This window comes from Condylura cristata, unplaced genomic scaffold (assembly GCF_000260355.1).
Source record: "Condylura cristata isolate star-nosed mole 26May11 unplaced genomic scaffold, ConCri1.0 scaffold00014, whole genome shotgun sequence".
Classification (NCBI taxonomy): Eukaryota; Metazoa; Chordata; class Mammalia; order Eulipotyphla; family Talpidae; genus Condylura; species Condylura cristata.
Window position 1 is genome coordinate 11,338,329 of NW_004567115.1, and position 5,478 is coordinate 11,343,806.

General features: G+C 37.3%; 1 protein-coding gene across 4 annotated transcripts in view; it reads right to left on the reverse strand.

The window, feature by feature from the left end:
* PCCB (propionyl CoA carboxylase, beta polypeptide) overlaps nucleotides 1-5,478 on the reverse strand; it is a 65,543-nt gene that overhangs the window by 22,246 nt on the left and 37,819 nt on the right. The window lies entirely within an intron of this gene.

Below are 5,478 nucleotides of genomic sequence, written 5' to 3' on the forward strand. Positions count from 1 at the left end.
ATGGTTGTTCATTATTTTTGTTATTTTCTCGCCCCCCAGGAGAATATTTTAAGAAATAATGCTCAACAAACTCCAACCCAAAAAAATGCCAGCCGAGACTACTATACCCTGCAAAGCTCTCCTTCCTCTATGAGGGAAAAATAAGGACTTTTTCTGACAAATTTCAGAAATTCAAACCACTAAACCCCCACTCCAAAAAACTATTACAAGCCTTAAAATGCAAGCCAACAGAGAATGCACATGTAAAACAGAATAAGGTAAAGAGCCATGAAATGGTGAACAATTTGGCAACTACAGACTCCTACATATCAGTATTAACCCTAAATGTAAGTAAACTCATCCATAAAAAGTCAAAGAGTAGCAGTCTGGATTAGAAACAGAATGCAACCTCCTGCTGTCTCTAGGAAACACATCTAATTGCAAAAGATAGACACAGATTGAAAATAAAGGATTGGAGAACAAGCACATGGACCCTAAAAGAAAGTAGGTACAACCATACTTAGCAGATAAACTAGACGTTAGACTAAAAAATGTATTAAGAGTTGTAGATGGTCACTATATTGTGATATAATGATAGTACTCATCAATATATACACATCAAATGAAGAAGCACCAAAGTATATTAGACTATTTTCATCCCTATAAACAGGCATTAGAAAAAATACATATGTACTAGGAGACTTTACAGAACAAGACAAAAAATAAACAAGGACATGATAGCCTCAAATAAAGACCTAGACCTCACAGATCTAGCAGACATCTATAAGACACTGCACCCTAAAATAATGCAACTAACATTTTTCTCAAGCACACATGAAACTTTCTCCAGGACTGAACACATACTGGGCCATGGGACAATCATCAACAGATACATGAAGATTGAAATCATACCAACTATCTTCTCTGATCATAAAAGCATCAAACAAGAAACTAAGGGGAACTTGAACACCACACTTCTGGAAGACAAGTGAATCAATGAGAAAATCAAAAGAGAAATGAAAAAATGCCTCAAGATGAACAATAACAAGGATATAACTTTCCAGAATGTATGGGACACAGCAAAAGCAGTAACATGAGGAAAGTATATAGCAATACAGATCCACATCAAGAAACAACAAAGAACTCAAAGAAACAACCTAATCTCCCATCTCAAAAAACTAGAAAAAGAACAGCAAAAAACCCATAAACCAGTAAAAGAATGGAAATAATAAAAATTCAAGGAGAAGTATATAAATAGAACAACAATCCAAAAGATCAATGATACCAAAAGCTGGTTCTTAAAAAAATAAAATTGACAAACCACTAGCCAGGCTCACGAAGGAAAAAATGGAAGAAAATCAGAAATCAGTAGCCTTCCTATATGTAAATAGTCTGAAGAAGAAATCAAAAACCACCACTTTTACAATTTTACCAAAAAAAAAGATAACTGGGAATAAACCTAACAAAGGAAGCTAAAGACCTATACAAATAAAATTATAAAAGTGTTAAAAAAAAATAGAAGGCACAAAGAAATGGAAAGATATCCCCTGTTCATAAAGTAGAAGGATTAATATTATCAAAACAGCCATCCTCCCAAAGGCAATTTACAGATTCAATGCAAATACGATAAAAATCTCAATGGCATTCATCAAAGAAATAGAACAAATAATGCTAAAATTCATATGGAATCACAAAAAACCTCAAAAACCCAAAAACAAAAAATGACACACAGACCCATGGAATAGAATCAAAAACCTTGAAATAAAGCCACATATATATGGACAACTAATCTATGACAAAGGAGCAAAAAACATGCAAAGGAACAAGGATAATTTGTTCAATTAACGATGCTGAGAAAACCAAATGCAAAAGACACCATGCACAAAAAATCAACTGAAAATGGTTAAAAGATTTAAACATAAGAAAGACCTGACACCTTAAAATATATAGAAGAAAACATAGGTAAAATACTCCATGACATATTTCTCAGAAAAGTCTTCAGAGACTGGGACCCTGAAACAAAGAAAGTGAAGATAAACAGCTGGGACTACATCAAACTAAACAGCTTTTGTATAGCCAAAGAGAATAATCAAAATAGAGACATCCTACTGATAGGGAGAAAATTTTTGCATTCCATACAACTGATAAGGGACTGATTTCAAAAATCTACAAAGAGCTCATATGACTGAACAAAAACAAATTCTGTCAAAAAATGGGCAGAAGAGCTAAAAATATATTGTCCAAAGAGGAAACACAAATGGCCAAAAGGTATATGAAAAACTGTTCAATATCACTTAGAATCAGGGAAATGCAAATCAAAACCACAATGAAATACCACCTCAGACCAGTGAGAGTGGCCCATATTAATAAAACTAGAAATTGAGGCCTCCATGGTGGTGCAAAGGGTTAAGATGTAACACTAAGAATCTATCCATAGCCACTGTACCACGAGTTCAATCCCCAACCGGGGAGGTGACCCACATGGCACAGCAGACCTCTCCTGACCCGCCCGCTGCTTCCCTCAGCAGTGTACTTCATCAATCTACCTATTCTGCTCCCCACTCTGTCTCTGGTGAAGCATCTCACCTCCCACACCTCTGGTCTGAACCCCAGCTCTTGTCTGCATAAATATTTTTTTAAAAAAGGTAAACTCATGTCATTTGAGCAACATGGATGGAGCTAGAAGGGATTGTATTCAGTGAAAAAAGTGAAAAGGAAAAGGAAAAATATGGATGGGTTGACTTATAGGAGGAACATAGAGTAACCAAACAAGGGATCCGGAGAAAACAGAAACAAAACTAGCAGGTAATCTATAAATTGGATATATTCAGCAGGAGAGCAGGAAGAAGAGACTTGGGTAATAGTTCATGATAGACTTGGTGGTGGGAATTTTATGGGGATTACATCTAAAAGGAGAAATGAAACATTAAACAGCAATGTAAAATATACACAATAAAATTTATTTTATTAAATAACAATGTGATTATATTAATTTAATAAAAATTTAATTTTTAAAAAATATGTAGAGTAAAAAAATTATGTCCAAAACCTTCCCAGATTTGATGTAAAACAAGTCTGCAAATATTGATACAAAATATTGTTTCATTATGATAGTTATGATAAATTCAAACAGATCTACGATATGACATATTATAGTCAAACTGTCAAGAAACAAAGACAGAATTTTGACTGTAGTAAGAGAGAAGTGACTCATCATTTATAAATGATCCTCAATAAAGTTGTTAACTGATGTTTCAGTAGAAACTATGGAGGTCAGAAGCAGTGGAATAACTGAAGGGTGTTGAAAGAATAAAACATTCTCAAATAAACAAAGCTGAGGAGTCTTTACCACTGGTAGGTTCTTCAGGTTGAAATGAAAGGGTAATAAGTAGTGCCACAAATTTGTATAAAAAAAAAAACATGGGAAATAGAAAGCCAATATCAAATACTGTACTTTTGTCTTGTAACACCAGTCTTAAGATTTATTTGTGCATACTGCACTGGGGTGTAGGCCAGAGGTGCAGGGCCGGTGAGAGGATTCACCAGAGACAGAGTAGGGAGCAGAACAGGCAGATCGTCAAAGTACACTGCTGAGGGGAACAGCGGACAGATCAGGAGAGGTCTGCCATGCCATGTGGTCACCTCTTGGGGCGGGGATAGAACTCCACTGAAATGTATGCGGCCAGCTTGCACTGCTGCCTCATAGCCTGTTGCAGCACCAGGGAGGTGCCACCAGTTTTACTTTTAATATGACATTAAAAATAATAATAATACAGCCCAGGAAGATTCACTTGTGAATCCTATAAAACATTTATAGAAGAAACTATACCAACTCTCTATAATCACTTCCAGTGATTATATCAGAGGGAATATGTCCTAATCCGTTCTATGAGGCCAGTGTTACCCTACTGCCAAAATCAGAAAAATGCATCAGCATAAGAAAACTAAAGACCAATGCTTCTCATGAATATAGATCCAAAAATCCTCAACAAAATACTAGTAAATCAAATCTCCTAATGCATAAAAACAATACACCTCTCTGAGTTACAATTTTCACGGAATCCAGTTGTTTCAACATTCAAAAATCAATTCACATATTCCATTTCCTCAGTAGACTAAAAAGGGAATGAACACACCAGACCCAGAAAAAGTTTTCACAAAATCTAACACCCACTCATGATAAAAACTTTTGGTAAACTAAGAATATAGGGGTACTTTCTGAACTTGATAATATTTACCAAACACCTACAATGAATGTCATATTTAATGATGAAAACCTAGCTTTCCCACTAAGATTAGATAAAGGCAGGGGTTGGGGAATAGGGTAGGAGTCTCTTTTTGGGGTTATCTGGAAAATTTTGGGGGATAGAGGCTGCACATGTTAATGTAATCAACGCCACCATATTGTACACTTAAAAATGGTTAAAATGAGGCCCTCCCTGGTGGCACAGCGGGTTAAAGCACAGCACTGAGAAGCTAAAGCCACTTCAGCATGAGTTCGATCCCTATCTAGTCCCAGAGGAGATCCACATGGCATGGCAGACCTCTTCTGACCTGCCCGCTGCTCCCCTCAGCAGTGTACTTAGTCAATCTGCCTGTTCTGCTCCCCTCACTGTCTCAGGTGAATCCTCTCACCACCCCTGAGCCTCTGGCCTATATTCCAGCTCTATATGAATGAATAAATAAATCTAAAAAAAAAAAGGTTAAAATGTTCAATGTTGTTATATGCTTTTTTGTTGTTGTTGTATGTTTTAACCAATAAAAAATACATCCATATATTGCTTAATGATGGGAACAGATTCTGAGAAATATGTCCTTAGGTCATTTCATCACTGTGTGAACATCAGTGTCTATCTAGGTTGTATACAGGTTAACACTGTATGTGTATGCTGAACAATGTATGTAACCTGTCACTAAAATGCTGTGAAAAAGACACTGCCCTCATGGAGCTCATTTGAGTGGGTGAGTCACAGACCTAATTAGGGGGGATGGAAAGCAGACCTCAGAAAAGGTGAAGGTCATATAAGGTGAAGAGGGAAGTTATTTATAAATCCTTAAAGAGGAAAGTTATCCCTTAAAAAACAGGGAAGAGGACCCTCCCTGGTGGCACAGTGGGTTAAAGCACAGCACTAAGAAGGTAAAGTCACTTCAACACGGGTTTCATCCCTGCCCGCCCCAGAGGTGAGCCACATGGCCGCAGCAGACCTCTCCTGACCCGCCCGCTGCTCCCCTCAGCAGTGTACTTCCTCAGTTGGCCTGTTCTGCTCCCCACTCTGTCTCTGGTGAATCCGCTCACTGCCCCGCACCTCTGGCCTGTACCCCAGTTCTGTATGCATAAATGAATAAATCTTTAAAAAAAATAACAGGGAAGAGGGAATGCAAACTAGTACAACCACTGTGGAAAACTGGAGGTTCCTCAAACTGCTAAACATGGAGCTTTCCTACGACCCAGCAATCCCACTCCTAGGTATCTACCCAAAAGACACAAAAACACTGATT